This window comes from Drosophila willistoni (assembly GCF_018902025.1).
Source record: "Drosophila willistoni isolate 14030-0811.24 chromosome 2L unlocalized genomic scaffold, UCI_dwil_1.1 Seg168, whole genome shotgun sequence".
Taxonomy (NCBI): Eukaryota; Metazoa; Arthropoda; class Insecta; order Diptera; family Drosophilidae; genus Drosophila; species Drosophila willistoni.
The window spans coordinates 1,073,361-1,090,393 of NW_025814047.1; the positions used below are offsets into that span (position 1 = coordinate 1,073,361).

A 17,033-nucleotide genomic window follows, 5' to 3' on the forward strand; every position below is an offset into this window, starting at 1 on the left:
GTTGCTAAAATTGCTAGCAAAAATAATTAAAATTACCAGATTTGTGGCTAATAGCATTTTAAAGAAAAAGTTGCAAGTTAATGAGTTTTGTCTTTGTGTTAATCCTTGAAATAGAAATTATGCCAAGAGTATGAGCTAGCCGGCTTTGTGTTTTGGCAAAGAGTTCGATGTGGTTTCTGGTGGTTCGTATCGAACTCACCCACCATTGTTGTTGTTTTTTCGCGTTTTTTTTTTTTTAGTCGAAAAACAACATTGAAACTGCGCGGGAGCGTTGATGTGTCTTTGGTCTTGGCGTTTGCGTTTTTTGTCGCGTTATTCCGCGTAATAATAGTAAATGTGAATGTTTATTAATTAATGTGTAAAATTGAATTAAACTGTGTGAACTAAATCGAGAATATAGACAGCTAAGTGAATATTGTTTGGTGTTTGCAGGAAAAAGGAAGAAAAAAGCAACGCGCAAAGAAGGAAGCAAACAAACAAAAACAAATACACACATAAACACACGGACGCGGCGACGGTGGCGGCGGCGTTTTTTTACCGTTTCATTTGTCTTTACGTGTGTCTTTGCAAAGTGAATTTTGTGTTTTTGCGCGCAACGGAGAATTTCGATAAAAAAAAAAAAATGAAATATATAGATAATTGTTTATGTTAGTTAATATATGTTAGTGTGTGTGTGTGATTGTGTTTTAGTGTTTGTGTAATTGAAAATTACATTTGCAACATGCAACATGTTGCAGGCCAGCATCTGCCACATAAATACAAGTGGTGATCGTCCCTCTCCTCCCACCACTCACTGTTGTATCTCTGCGTCTCGCTTTAACGCTTGCAATCTGAAATCAAATAACAAGCTTCGAAGAAATCAAATTGGATTATCGTCATAAAAGCTTAAGTAAGTAAAGCTCTTATCGCCTAATTATTATTTGTATTATACTATACATAATTTATATACATACATACATAAAAAAACTGTCTATGTGTATGTACATACGGACCATAAACCAGTTTTGATAAGACCTTGAAAATGAAATTAGAACTTCATTTGATTGATGTCTCTTAAGATTGGTGTAGTCAGTGGGTGGGTGGCTGGTGGGGGCGGGTGAGGGTGATGGTCGGCAGCATTCAGAAGTATTTAAGCCAGGTAGAGATTGCAGTGGCAAGAGTGGGTGGAGTTGGAGACGGGAATGGAGCGTAGTAGAAACTTGTGGTTAAAAATAGCTTCAGATTGAGACCAGTTTGATGAACTACAACAACACAAAATTTCGTACATCAAATATAAGCAACGAATTTGCGATACCCTCTTATCTCTAACAAAAGTCTCCAAGGCAAAACACGACAGTGGGAGATAAAAGCTATCCCTTTTAAGATGTTGACTTAACTAATATACCCACTTCAATTACGATTAACTAAAGGGTATTACACACAATTGCCAAAAATAATTTTCAAAGACAAGCAATGAACTGCATTTTCTTACAAATGATGAATGTTGGAAGACTTCTCGCTCAATCTCTATCTATCTAGTTCTCTCTATCCTTCTCGCTCTCTCTCTCTCTCTCTATTTCGCTTCCTCTCTGCCCTGTGTGTGTGTGTTTGCTCGAAAACTTGTTGGTTTAGTTTTTACTTTGCCTTTGCGCGTTTTCATTTTGTGATTTGTCTTTTCGGGCTATTGACTTTGTTTTTGTTTTCAATAGTTTTTCCCTCTCTACTGTGTTAGTGGGCGCTCTCTGCTTATCCTTGGCTGATCCTTTTTTCTAGGTAGCAACAGTGAGAGAGAGCCGTAGTGAGCATAGTGAGGGATCAATGGAAGGGAGACCCAGCGAGAGAGTGGAATATGGAGAGCTAGAGAGAGAGCACTGGAGAGGGTGGAATTTTCTAATGAAATTCCTTTTGCCTGCCTTTTTTTTGCAATCAACCAATTTGGCTCAAAGAAAGAGAGAGAGAAAGGGAAAGAGAGTTTTACATTGTTTATTATAGAAATCTGCTATTAACTAATGTTTAAGATTTGAAATTCATTTGGTTTTGATAGACTTTTGCAATAGGTAATATATTTCATATTCTCTTTGAATGTTTTTTGAATGTCTTGAATACTTTATGGGGTCTTTAACCAAGCTTGTTGAGATTTTGTCTACTTATTTGAAGTAAATTCCTTAAAAATCTCCATAAATGCATTTATATAGAGTTTGGTTTGGAGATTTTTGACGAGAGTCTTGAATAGTTTCTATAATGTTTAAAACCTTAGATCACTAGTTCCATGCTAATACTCACATTATTCCGATATATTTTGGACTATTATCTAACATTTTATCTATGTACAGTGAAACCTCGATATAACGAATCTGAGGGGGATCGCAAAATTATTCGTTATATCTATTGATTCGCTATAGGTACTGAAATGTAAAACCTTAGTCCTTTCAAGGGACTTAACAAAAAATTCGTTATATTGGGTTTTTCGTTATAACGAAGTTCGTTATATCGAGGTTTCACTGTATATCCATCAGCTAGGCCACAACTATACGATTAAGCCTCGCTTCAACTTGCTTTTGTGTCTACCACGTTGATTGCATTTTTAATTAAGCCAAAAATCATGTTTGATTTCGTTATAAAAGCGTGGGAATTTTTTTTGGTACACATCTTTTGCATTCTTTGCATGCGGAAAGAGTATATAAGATCGATTAAGAAATGATCATAGAAATAGAGATCAAGCAGGAGATTAAGAAAAGTAAGCGAGAGAGCATTAAATTCTTTAAAAGTTGACTTTTTTTTTAAATTGGTTAAAGATACTTTGGATGGATGGTTCCTGTATAAAAATCGTTTGCCATCGTTAGGACGGACACAATTTCGGGATCATCTCCTTAAATTTATAAGCAGAGTAACCGCAGCAAGTGCCAACGGCTTCAAAAGGAATGCAAATTTTGTGAAATGCTGAAAAGTAATCTTTTAATTGAGATCAAATGACTTTATTACATATATTCTACACAAATGATCAGTTTGTTTAACTACTAATTATTTCGATTAGTATACCGAAATTCATATGGCAAATTACTTTCGTTAGAAAAGAAGCAAAATGTTTCATAGTTTTTTAATATTTAAGTTATTATTAGTTCATATCTACACAACCGATTAAATATTTAATTTAAGATAAGAGTCATTTAATTTGGTCATTTAAAATTTGGAAATTTAAAATTCTCAAATTTCACTTTTTAACTACATATATCAAAAACATTTGATTTAATTGCAAGGCGTGACATTCGCAGCTTTTCCCCTAAACTCCCAAGATTCCAACATATAATATATTTCGTAGGGTTAAGTCTTAAGTTATAAATTTTTCAAGCCTAATATTACTATCAGTTTAATTTTTTTAAATAGAATGTCTTTGAACTAATTATTTTTATCAGTCAACTGAGTTTGAGATTGTTTTTATCTTCTCTGTTAACTCCAATATATGTACATACATATATCCAAGTGAAAGATTTACACAGAAGTAGCTAATACACATAAACAGACATAAGAACTGAATGAGAATAAAAATCGAGTTCAAAACTCGAACTTTGAGTGAATAAATAAATAATGAATAATGGGAATTGATTGCGTTTAAGTAGGTGAATACCTGTTTTTACCAATAGTGGTAAAAAGACGGCGATACCTGTTGATAAATATATAATCAGGGATGTATTAACTATCGGTTGTGAAGAAAAGATCGCCGAATTTGAATATTTCTTAATCGCAGCAAAGTAGTGAGAGTAATATACATAGATTCTAGCGAATTTTCTCCTCATGGTCTACACTGTAGACTAGTGTAATGTAGACTAGAGCTGGCAAACTATCGATAGCACTATCGAGGTTTCGAATTTTTTGATTTTTTGTAGCACCAGCGAATTAAGAAAAAAAAAAACACAAGAAGAAGTCAACAGTGTAACTGTTAACAAAGCGAGAGAGATAAAGCTACCCGGAAATGCTTTCTACAGATTCATTCTACATACGGATTGACACTTGTTTTCCAATAGAATGATCTGAAACTTTACTTACTACCAAAAAGCTTTAGGTCGAACGAGTCAGTGTGATGAACGAGTTAACTTTTTGAAGTAATGAACAAATTAATTTACTAACTCATTTGTTTGCTCGCTTGTTCAGTGACTTTATTCTTTTTTCGAGGTTTCCAAAGGAAATAAAAAAGATTAAAGAAAAGGTGATTATATCTTAGATAGACCTTAGTTTAAGTCCGCTTGCTCATCAGTTTTGAAGCTAACAAACAAAAAGTCTAGCTTATAAATTCGATTTGGCATAAAATATTGTCAATTCAATTAGTATAAAACAAAGAAATCAATTAAGGTGATGTATAACATTGAGAGTCAGTGAACAATTGAACAAGTGAGTCATTAAGTCAGTGAGTGAACAAGAAAGTGAGTTAAAAAAGGGAGTTGTTTTTGTTGTTGTTATAAAATGGACTGAATTTGAACATTATTCACATGTGTTTTATGGAATTCTACTGAGTTTACCTGTCCTATTTGATGTCTCTGTCTTTCGCTCTCTCTCTCTCTCTTTGTTCGCTCTTCGCTCTGTGTTGTCTCTGTTGGGCATTAGGCACGCCTTATACCTTGTCTACCATGTTGAACGCCTTCGTTTTTTGTTTGTCTTTTATACTACACACCGGAAGTTGTTGTAGCTGAAAAGTTTTGCTTTTGCTTCTGCTGCTTCTTGTGTCTCTGCCTCTGTGTAGTCAAAGTCGTTCAAGCAAGTGGCGCGTGTGAATGACCCAATTAAGCCAAAAGATAACTCAGCTTTGGCTTAAGATTAGACCCCTTCACCACTCCCAAAAGAGAATAAGAAGAAGCTCAGACTAAATCTATCATGTAGGTGGGCCATAAGCTCAAATTGCGGAGGAGACCCTGTAAACAGGTTATCAGACATTCAGCCAGCTAGCTTGTTGCCAGTTGCCTGTTGCCAGTTGCCAGTTGACTGCCTGTTGCACAGACATCTCTCGCACATCTCTGGCAACACATTTTTGTATTAAATATTTCGCACCATGTTGTGCATTATTTTTGCTTCGATTCCAGAGACAGACAGAGAAGACCTGGTCTCCGTCGTCTGTGGCGCATATTTTGTCGTTGACTCAGTTGTTGGGGTCAATGCTGCTGCTGCTGCTGCTGCTGGCCAAACAGGTTTACCGAACGAACAAATGAACGAAGCTTAGTTTTTTTTTTTTTTTTTGTTTGGTTATTTCGGCGCGTTTGCCATCATCACATCGCTCATTGAACCCTTTTTTCACTGTCTTGAGTGAAAAATAAAAATCATCCCCTTTGCAATTGCCAAGGACTTAAAACCTGGAGCTGGAGTTGGATCTGGAATCGGGGGAAGACTCGGAGACTCTTAGCTATCCCGTAACTGAATTTGCTTGCCCCATTCCAGGTGTTCAGCGAACGCCACGTATCAGGCGCTCAGTTTGTTGCAGTTGCAGTTTTGGTTCGGTTGCAAGTAACCAACCAACCAACCAACCAGCCAGCCATCGAACAAACGAACGAACAAACGAAAGGTGATGGAAATGTGGAGAAGGCAACCAACGATGGTCTGGTCCGGGGCATCACCGGTTTTCATCCATTTCCACATTCCCCCCCAACCATTTGCTTTGCTTGTGCTTTCTTTCTAGTCGCCTGTTTCATGGCTGCAACAATATAGAAACAGCTGCTGCGTCCTCATCATTTTCGGCCATTTTCAGGCAATAAGAAATTGTAAAATAATTTACCACCCTCTTGCTGCCTGCACCCCTTAACGAGATGCCGGAGAGTTGACAATTTCTTTTTAACATTTAGTTGCAATTTGCTGAATCATTAAGCATTTAAGTATACATATATAAAAATAGGGATCAGAAAAAAAGGATATTTGTATAACTTCGTTGAGGTCTAACCTTTAATTGTTGTACAATAATCCCGGAAAAAAGTCATGAAATTTGCACTGATTTAGAAAGTTTCATTAAAAATCGCAGAAAAACATAATTTTCGAGAATTCTTTCAATAGGAAGTGGCTTAAATTTAGTCATTGGCTTTAACCATTTAGCTAACAACAAACTTATTTAAAATTTGTTTAGTTTTTGTGTCAAGAATTAATAAAAATCATATGGAGTAATTAAATATCATTGGGATCCCGATGTAACTAATGGCGTCTCCTGATAAGTTAAATGAAATGAAGAAACTATAAAGATAGATACTGAATCTAGGTTTTGGGAGTAATTTTTGGACTACCTTATTTAAGCAAGGAAAAAAATGGAAAAAAAGCTAAAAAAAATGATGTACAGAATACCCATAAATTGCAAGACAATCGGTTAATTAGTTTTCGGCTATCAATTTAAAAAAAAAACCTGATTTAGAGTAAAACGCTCTTGAAATTGGCCTCGCAAATTCAACTACAGTGAAAGCTCTAGTCGTGGACTTGATTTTGATTTTCATACAAAATCCATACATTTCTATACAAAACATCTAGTGCTGGCGGACAAAAAAAAAAACACTTTTTATTAGAATTAAAGCTGCTAAAGACTTTTGTTATAATGATGACATTTTGAAACTTGAGTTTAATTTTAAAATCAGACAATATTGAATAAGTTTTGAATGTAGATTGCTCTTTACCTAATAAACACAACAACATTGCAATTAATATTACTAGTCAAAGTGACATTGAACTAAGTTATTTTGATGAAGATATTTATTATTAAACAGGCAGTTTACTCAATAAAAACTTACAACGAGGCAATGCAACAAGTTGAACGATTAAAAGAATAAGCGAGCCTTGATTTTGAATCTTACTAACACCGGATATATGCGGACTCTACTGTATATAAAACTACATATTCATTTTGTTAGCAACTGCAGGACAAAAATACTGAAAACGTATATATGTATTTACAAATAGGATTACGATTTGCTTCAAACTTCCAGGAAATATACAAGGATGTCGCAGAATACTCTAGAGATTTTGAGGCAGTTTGTTTTGGAAATCTACCAAACAGAAATCAAAGATATTTCATTTTTGGAACTATTTTTCAAGTCACTAATATCGATTGGCACATAAGCCTTAACGAAAAAATTTTCGAAATTGTTGAACGAATTATTATTATATTAAAAACTCAAGAATTTAAAAATATCAGTCACGCGCAATATAGTCGCTATTGTTTACTTTTTTAACTGAATTAAAATTGACAAAAATTTAATTCCATTTTAGAGCAAAGCCAACTAACGGTTTATTATATAACTACTTATTCAATTGTTTGCGTCTTTGAAATAGTTTTCTTCGATCATGTATAGTTTTGCTTTGTTTTCTCCATCTACTTTCAAAGTAAGTTTTTAATTCTCATTTAAAAATGCATACATAATTAATTAAACCCCAATTTTTCCAAAGAGCGGCCTAATATTTGACTATTTGCAGCTGTTTATGGTTCTTCTTCTTCTTTGGCCCAATATTAGTACAGAGTTGTCCACTTGGTTCATTTTTATACCCTTGCAGAGGGTATTATAAAATTGGTAGATGTTTGTAACGCAAAGAAGGAGACGATTCCGACCCCATAAAGTATATATATTCTTGATCAACATGAAAAGCTGAGTCGATATAGACATGTCCGTCTTTCCATCTGTCCGCCCGTTCGTCCGTCTGTGTTTTACTCAGCCATCTTAAGAGCTATCGGGATGAAATTTTTTTGGGGGGCTTTTTATTACCCGGGAAAAATAAAGTATGAAAATTGTCAGGATCCGACCACTATATCATATAGCTCTGGAAGAAACATTTTCATGAAAGTTGGAGTATCCTTAAGAAATTTACAAATATGATAGTATTGGATATAAAACCTCAGATCCCAAAATTTGAATCTGATCGGATTAATAGAACACAAGTTACAGTCGATATAAATCGGTTTAAGCGCTGCCGGCAGCGCTGCTTGCTGCCTACTACGTCAACATCAAATCAACAGAGCATACGCATACACACACAGTCGCAACGCTACATAAACTGTATGTGTATGCGTGCCGTGCTTTGCTTAGGGAATGATGGAAGAAGAAGAAAAAATTTTAGTAAAAAGAGTTATAATGTTTTGTTTGTGTATTGGTGAATTGAGTTGCAGGAAAAGAAATTTAAAAATCTAAAACTATTATTGTTAAGGACTGCAAGGGTATATAAACTTCGGCATAGCCGAAGTTAGCTTCTTTAATATTTTCTTTAGATATAGAAATGTTCTCGTTCCATTAGGTTTTAGGGGGCGCTTTAAGCAACAACAACCGCAGCTTAGTTTTCTCAATGGCTGAAACGGTTAAATCGAATTAACCCAATCTTATTTTGATTGTCAATATAGACACTTTCTTCCACTACTTGACTCTGAGTTTTGTTTGAAAATAAATGCACATTTGCCACACCAAATGCAGTTTTGACCATAAAGACACGATAGATCTCCTCTTACCACCATTTAACGATAATTTCGTAGTATCTAACAAAATGTGATCATATTTTTAAAAAATTTACCACGTAGAGAAATCTGAAACAATAAATATTACGATATAGACTATTAACTTTTACCAATGATGATAAAATTAAATCAAATCACTTGAAGTCCGTTTTGAATATACTTACTTAGGTATATCCGTAATCCGTTTATGTTTGTCAATATGATTTTGCTCTTTATATAGCTAAAAGCTTTTTGCTTTTTAATCGGTAATCAGAATCTTTTTTGGCGAAATCTGTTTAGTCTATATGTTTTATATGCATATGTATATATAGGTATAAAATACTCACATCAAATGGCGACGAACTAAAGTTTATATTGTATATTTATGTATAATGTACATACACATACAAACAAACATACAAAGCACATGTACATTAAAAGAAGACAGACAGAAAGAGAGAACCATCGATGGGGAGAGGGGTAGACAAAGAGAGTGTAGAGAGAGAAAAAGAGAGAGAGAAAAAAAATATAAACAAATAATTAACTGACATATCCGTATGCTTATCGCTCAACAAACCGCAGCAGAAACTCAGACACACACACACATACACACACAGACAAACACACACACACAGAGACGAGAGCGAGACTCTGAAAATTTGTATCTGACAAAATTCCATAATGAACGTGCTGAGTGGCGTCGTCGTCGCGGAACAAGATACTCGGCCGAGGCATCGAGATACTCGCACAGCAACAATACACTTTAAAACAACAACAACAACAACAAAAAAAAAGTATCTACAACATCAAACGTGCGTCGCTTTATACACTTTTTTGCCCCCCCCCCCACCCCACCCCCTCCTTTCCCGCCTCCCTTTTGTTTCTTTGTCGTATTTTGCTGCTGCTGCTTCTGTTGGTTAATACAAATCAGTCTCAATACGAATTATTTCGAATGAAAATATTTTAACAAAATATATGTATGTATGAGAATTTCTCTGGCAAATTCACAAACAATCTGTATGGCACGCGCACAATTCTATGACCTATCTAAAACTATACGATTAACCCTCGTTTCAACATGCTTATGTATCCACCACGTTGATTGCATTTTTAATTAAGCCAAAAATCATGTTTAACTTGGTTATGTGCGCGTGGGAATTTTTTTTGGTACATATCTTTTGCATTCTTTGCATGCGGAAAGAGTATTAAAACTGTTAGAGAAATCTTCAAAGAAATAGAGATAAAGCAAGAGTAAGCGAGAGAGCATTAAATACTTTAGAAATTACCTTTGTTTGGAATACCAAAGCTTTTGAGCAAGAGCACAATATTTGGCCGATTGTTCCTATGAGAACAAGTGCCAAGGACTGGAATGAAAATTTTCTAATTCATTTTTTCTTGGCAAAAAAAACATTTTACAAGCAGACAAAATAGACAAAATGTTTTACAATGCTTTCCTGTTCTTCAGTTGTTGCTTTTAATTTAATATAAACTTTAAATCGAGATAAAACATTTTTATTTCATATATATTTGCCATAACTTTGTTGATTTTGCTACATACCAAAAAAAAAATCATTTTGATAGTGATTTATGAGGGTGGTCCGATAAGTACTTAGCCTACAAATGAAAACCACAAATTTTGAAGGTGTCGATTTATTTCTCATCATAGTCTTCTTTAAGGTTAGTACACTTGGCCCATCGATGCTCCAACTTTCTTAATCCGTCTGAAAAGTAAGTTTTCTCGAGGTCTGAAAAATAGGCCTCCGTGGCGGCGATGTCTTCCCCATTCGACTGAAACTTCTGCACGGCGAGTGATTTTTACAAGTTTGGAAACAGTAAGATGTCGCACGGGGCCAAATTTGGAGAATACGGTGGATTTAGCAGCAGTTCGTAGCCCAATTCGACCAATTCTCACGGTTGTGCTTGTTGTCCGGACTGAGCAAACGCGGCACCCAGTCTTCTCATGCCCAAAATGCAGTTTTCAAAGCAGCTGGGCGTGGCTCATCAAAAACCGAATTGCGACCACTTTAAAACTCGATGAACCAATTTTTGACGGTCGCTATCGAAGGAGAAGAGTCATCATACACAGCATCCAACCGCTCTTTGATATCACTTCGTGATTTACCTTCCAAAAACAAGAATCGAAACACCGACCGATATTGCTCTGTCTCCATTTTCCTAAAATACGCCTATACTTTCGCTTCTAAACGGAGCCAAAACAAAACCACAAATTCGATTGGACTAAAATTTTGAAGTTAGTCGTCTACAAGAAGATTCTACTTGATAATAAACTCTTCTTGCGATAGTGACGCCATCGGACGGTGAGGCTAAGTACTTTTCGGACCACCCTCGTATATATGTATGTATATGTAGGAATCTAGGAATTTAGGAACTTGCAAGATGGATTAAATTTTTATTGAATTTCAATTGCAGGGAAAATGTCCTAGGCAGATAGCCCAAGAAAAACAGTAAAAAGAGAAATTGTCCACGCTACAGATATGTATCTCCACCTAGAAGAAGTGTTTGAGATTTCCCTATTTTGATGTTACATTTATTTGATTGCAAACATTATTTTAGTCGAATAAGCATCTGAAAAGACTTCACAGGTTTCTTAAATTGCTTTCTATATTAGCCATGTGAATATTCTGTTGTACAATTGTGACACTTAAATCCTCAATTGCTTTGCTTTGTTGAGTATTCTCATTTATTTGAAGTAATAACTTTTCAAGTTTTATATTTTCAAGTTCCCTTTTAGAATCGTTTTCTTCGAGTTTTTTGATTCTTTATTTGAAATCAATGTTATATGCTAGTGATACGCCGCAATCCTGTTAAAATGTTTATATCAATCAGATTAAACTTTACTTTTTACTATTCATTTTCGCACTCACCCAGTGACCATCTGATATCCAGAAGATCTAGAAGGAAGTGTTGAGATAACTTGCTGGTGTCCAAGAATCAGGAAGAGTCCGCCAAGTAGTTTCATTTTTCAAAATAATCCAAAATATATAACATTTTTGTATTATTTTCAAGCTAAGTTCACTGCAAACGTGTGACTGTGATAATGTCTCTAAGAATAATAATTTAAGTTTAGAAATATTTATTAAATTATATATTTTTGCAGTCTGCGATTGGCGTATAGTGATTAGAATTCTGTGAAAATTTTTAGTTGCCAAAAATATAATTACATAAAGTTTCTTATGAAAATATTAAAACGCTTGTTTCTTATCTCATATAAATATATGTATATATAGAAGCATATGTACAAAGGTATTGTACAATATATACCAATTTCTTTCTGATTCATTTGATCTTTCTTATCATTTGATCCTACGGGTCATTATAGTGTTTTTTATACCATTCACTTTGTGGATTAAATGGTATATTAAAGTCGCTTAAATGTAAGATGAAAGCTTTTCAAAATCACATAAAAAGTATTTTACACAATTTTGTTTATCCATTCAAGTTCACTTGTTCATTTTTACGAAGTGCATCAACTCATTTGCTCACATTGCTCACTGCTCAATTGTTTAGTTGCTCACTACATTGCTCACTTGTTCAGTTGCTTAGCATAGGCATTCGAATTTCATATTGATAATTGAATATTAATATTATGAATAATATTTTATGATTTAGTGAACACAAAAGAACAAGTGAGCCGAATAGAAGAACTGAAAGGTAAAGATAGTGAAAAACTCACTCACTCATGAGCTAATTTCCAAGTCAATTTAGTTTGAAATAATTGAAAATTTATATTAATGAAGCAGGGTAATTGCAAGGTCGACATTTTTTATTTGTGAGTAATGAGTATTATATTTAGTATTTTGTTTAATTTACTTTGCAGATGCATAATTATGATCTTTTCTGTGCTCATTGTTGTTGTTGTTGTTACTATGGGGTCGCTGTCTTGCGCCTGGTTAGACTTTCACTTTTTCTTGTTGTTGCTTTTGTTTTCCCCCTGCTTTGTTTCAAACGATACAATTTGTTGTTGTTGTTGTTTTAGGTTGTTTTTATTGAAATTACGTAAAGATGAATGGCCGCCCATTGTCTTTAGCTATGGAATTTGGAGCGCAGAAGATGGAGGATGGGGATGGGGCTGGGAAGTTGCAATATGTTGGAGACGAAAATGAATATGCATTGATCTTGGTGGTAACGGGCTTAGGGGCGGAGGGGGGAGAAAGGTATGGATGAACTTTCTGATATCGATCTATCTTTAAAAACCTACCAATTGATTTGGCCAGCACCTTTTTGTGATAACATATTCAATTGTCGAGCATAATTAATTGCCAGTTTGGCAGTTAATCAAACAAAATGTCAATGTGGAGCAATACAACTTCAGTTGTTAACCCTCCCCCCACCTCCCATACTATACTACACTGGGCTCTGGGAATCGAATCAATCAAGGCCGAGCCATTGGCCACACACGTATACGAATTTCATTGGAAAATGCTTTGAGGAAAATAACAACAGCAACAAGAAGTTGAGAGCGTAACGAGTATGGCAGTTAATTTATAAAACTCAAAACTGAAAGAGTGCCGACCGACCGACAGTTCGGTACACACACACACACACACACACTTTAGAATCGAGAGGAGTGAGAAAAGTGCGGACGCGTTTACTTGCCTTCGTCTGTGTTTTTCAAGTTTGAACGTTTTCCCTCCTGAAATTTAGGAACTTTTTGTATCGCCGGTGTCAAGTGCAAGTGTCTACTCACGTATGCCCATTGGTCTGCCGTTCCGTCGCTGCTTGCTGGGATTCTGATCTTCAGTTTTTTTTTCCCCCGGTCGCTGGGTCGGTGTTCCTGGGCCTGCCGGAGGGGAGCGGGGGGCCTTTTTCTTTGCCCGCCCATTTGCAGCTCAAGTGGTATTGGTGAGGTGGACTTTTTCACGCTCATTAGCTGTGTTGTGTCCTCCTTTGGCACGTGCAGAAAAAAATACCAGCTGCTGCCAGGTTTGCCACACATAGATATAAATCTAATCAGCTGAGTTACCAGCACCTGTCTGGCTCGCCTCAACCAGCTGATCGCAACTCACGCTCTGCCCTTAATAAATTCTTCTGCATACTTCCTGGCTGTCTCTGTTATTCGCCGTAACAGACATTCGGATACTAGCAGAGTTCTGAGGGCGCGGCGGCAAACGGTCTGCTTGGCGTTGGGTGTGAGTCTTAGCCGCTGGTGCAAAATTCCTGGGTTCGACTCCCACCCTTGGAAACTTCTATATATCGTTTTTTTATTACATATTTATTTATTTATTTAAACGAAATTAAATTTGTATAGTCTGGCCATAATTTGTTTTCCATAGTAGTTTCTTTGAATACATAGTTCTGTTTACTGTTCCTTGTCTATTGTCGGGCTGCGTCAATAGGGGCAATTGTTGGTGTCGCCGCCGAGTTGGAGCGGCATAACTCCCAGCGTTGCGGCAAGAGGAAATTCTTGTCCTGCGAGGGAAATTGCCTCTAGAACGCGCGGCCGAGTCAATAATGATGAAGCGGACGCCGCCACCGCAGCGGCAGCAGGTGGCAAGACCCCTTGCACCCGCCTCGTCGGTGCCTGTGGCAACACCAGACGCTGCCCTAGTAGTGGATGCTCACGAGGCAACGCCGAAAAGGCTTAGAAGCCCATCTGTTGGGGCTGAGGGGACCGATGGCGAGGCAGCCAATAACGGGGCCTGCATTAAAAAAAGCAAGGTGGGGCAGGTGCGGCCTACTTGCAACGAGTTGGAGGAAATGGGCCATATTCTGGCCTCAATTGCTACCCATTATAGCAGAGATAAGGATGCTAGTGGCAAAATTAACCGCAGCATCACTAACGAGTTTAGGGAGAAGGTTGCTCGGCTGCGAGAACTGCACGCAGCAGTGATCGGCTTGCTTCAAGACAAAGGGCCGATCTCGCAATTGCCAGTGGCGTGTGCCACTTGCAGCATGTCTCCACCTAAACGTGTGAGTAGGCAACAGCAAACCGAACTGGTGAATTCACCGTCTAAGCGGGATAATCTGTGTCAAACGTCACCATTCGATGACTCAGGTCGTCACCAAGCGAGGCCACACCAGCAGAAGACGCAACAGAAGAATCGCCAACACCCACAGAAGTCGTCTACACGGCTTCAGACGGCGCAGTACCAGCAGGGGCAGCAACAGCTCCGTCAGCAGAGCCAATCCAGTCAAATTGGATCACAGCAACAAGCCATGCAGCACCAGCAGCTACACCCGTCTGATGTGGAGCAGCCTAGGGCACAGCAAAATCCCCAAAGCAGCCAAGAATGGGTAAAGGTGGGCCCTTCGAGGTCCTCCCGCAAGCCTAAAGCGAAAATCAGTGGGAAACTTCAGAAATCCCGCCCGGAGGCGCTACTAATTCAGGCGAACGAAGGCTTGAGTTATAGCCAAGTTTTAGAGCGCGTGACGAGGCGCACTGACGGGCAGCTGGATCACGTCCGTGAGCACGTAATGCGAGTTCGACGCACCGCTAAAGATGGGCTTCTTCTGGAACTCCGGAAATGCACAGCGGACACAACCCAGTCCCTTAAGGAGGCGATCAGTCAAGTCCTTGGCGAGGAGGCAGGTGTGAAAGCTCTAACCCGCCATAAGGCTGTAGCCATTCACGGCATGGACGAGAAAGCGACGCCCCAGGAATTAGTGGCTAAGCTGGCTGACCAAGCCAAAGTCGAGGCGACGTCGCTTAGAGTAAGAAGCTTCCGGTCTAGTTTTTCGGAATACGATGTCAGCCGTGGTTTGTGCTCCCGAGGCAGTGGCATTAAAACTCCTAGAGGTGGGCAGAGTTCGAATTGGATGGGATAGCTGCCGAATAAAGGAGCTAGAAGCGCAACCTGCGCGCTGTTTTCGATGCCTATGTGTTGGCCACATCGCCGCAAACTGCCCAAGCGACACAGATAGGTCAAATTGCTGCTTCAGGTGTGGCAATCCTGGTCACAAGTCTGCAGACTGCTCGGCCGCCGTCAAGTGCTTTTTATGTGCCGAGATGGGCTTGAGTCCCTTAAACCACATAGCGGGTAGCCGCGCGTGCCCATCCAGTGGTGCCCAGAGGATGCAGAAAGACGCCAAATGACCCAGCCCCATTTGAAGTTCTTGCAGTTGAACCTGAACCACTGCATAGCGGCTCAGGACCTGCTTCAGCAGACTGTGCGTGAGTTGTCGGCGGATATAGCTCTACTGAGTGAGCCCTACAGAGTAGGAGAAAGTGGTCGCTGGGCCAAAGCAGCGTGCGGCAAAGCAGCAATTTGGTGCTGCGGTAGTAACGTGCTAGTCATGCAGGACGTCCTATCTGCGGACGGCTTTGTCAGAGCGCGGATCGGCAGAAACTGGGTGTACAGCTGCTACCTTGCACCCAGCCTGTCACTGGAGCGTTTCGGAAGCATTCTAGACAGCATCTCGAACGACGCAAGAGGACGCCAAGGTCTCATCATCGGTGGGGATTTCAACGCCTGGGCCACCGAGTGGGGCAGCACCCGTACTGACGCCCGCGGCCGTATTCTCCTTGAAGGTTTTGCCAACTTGAGCATATCTCTGCTTAACGTCGGTACACAACACACTTTCCGAAGGGCCGGCACAGGATCGGTGGTGGATCTTTCCTACGCCAGCGACAGTATTGCTGCTTCGGCTGTTTGGAGCGTAGGCATGGCATACTCTGCCAGTGACCACGAAATAGTGACATTCTCCGTAGGCAGAAACAGGCACCCGCCAGCGCGAACGTTACCGCTTCGGAAATCCTTCAAGGTGGACGCTTTCAACCCGCTTTTGTTCGCTGAAAGCCTGGAAGGACTCACGGAGTGCCCCAACACAAACGCAGAAGAGGCTACGAACCTGATCATGTCGAGACTCGATGAAGCGTGTGTTGCCAGCATGGCCCAGCGAGGGTCATTCTCGCGCCACCACACCCCAGTCTGCTGGTGGAACGAGGCAATCGCTGATGCCAGAAGGGCTTGTCTTCGAGCGAGACGGCTATATCAGCGGGCAAGACATTCGCTCAACTTCGAGGCTCTCGGTCGGGAGTACAGAAGGCGGAGGAAAGCCCTTAAGGTGGCGATCAGGGATAGCAAGCGTGAATGTTTCCTCGAGCTATGTGATTCGGCAGAACAAGACCCTTGGGGCAAAGCCTACCAGACGGTGGTCAAACGAGTACACGGAAACAGGCAGTCATCCCCATCAGACACAACCACTGTACGCTCCATCGTCAGCAGCCTATTTCCCGACGCCCCGGAGTTATCGCATGTGTCTCCCTTGGGGACACACCTTCAAGTGGAAGAATGCTCGCTTGCTGAGGTCATCGAGACGGTGAGGCGTCAAAAGCCAAATAAAGCCCCGGGTCCCGACTCTATCCCCAACATCGCACTTAAACTGGCAGTAACGATACTCCCTCATGTATTCACGGAGTTGTACTCAAAATGCATAAGAGAAGGAGTCTTTCCCACCAGGTGGAAGTTACAAAACCTTGTGTTGTTGCCCAAGCCCGGAAAACCACCAGACGAGGCATCCTCGTATAGGCCCATTTGCCTGTTGGATACAGCTGGCAAGGTGCTGGAGTCGTTGCTCTGCTCGAGACTGGAGTCGGCGATATTAGCAGGCGGGGGCTTATCCGAGCACCAGTTCGGATTCAGAAGGGCCAGATCCA

At 39.4% G+C, this 17,033-nt stretch overlaps 1 protein-coding gene and 1 long non-coding RNA gene across 2 annotated transcripts in view; one reads left to right on the plus strand and one right to left on the minus strand.

Annotated features, from left to right (window-relative positions):
• The first annotated feature begins 657 nt into the window (after positions 1 to 657).
• LOC6643228 (neurogenic protein mastermind) overlaps positions 658 to 17,033 on the plus strand; it is a 106,781-nt gene continuing 90,405 nt past the window's right edge. Inside the window, exon 1 of the mRNA XM_047009715.1 lies at positions 658 to 889. The gene's annotated coding sequence lies outside the window, so the exon portion shown is untranslated. The remainder of the gene's footprint in view (positions 890 to 17,033) is intronic.
• Positions 11,179 to 11,476, minus strand: LOC111518744. The gene is made up of 2 exons (XR_002724066.2): positions 11,302 to 11,476; positions 11,179 to 11,238 (listed from the first exon to the last, which is right to left on the minus strand). It is a non-coding gene; the product is annotated as an uncharacterized LOC111518744 (long non-coding RNA).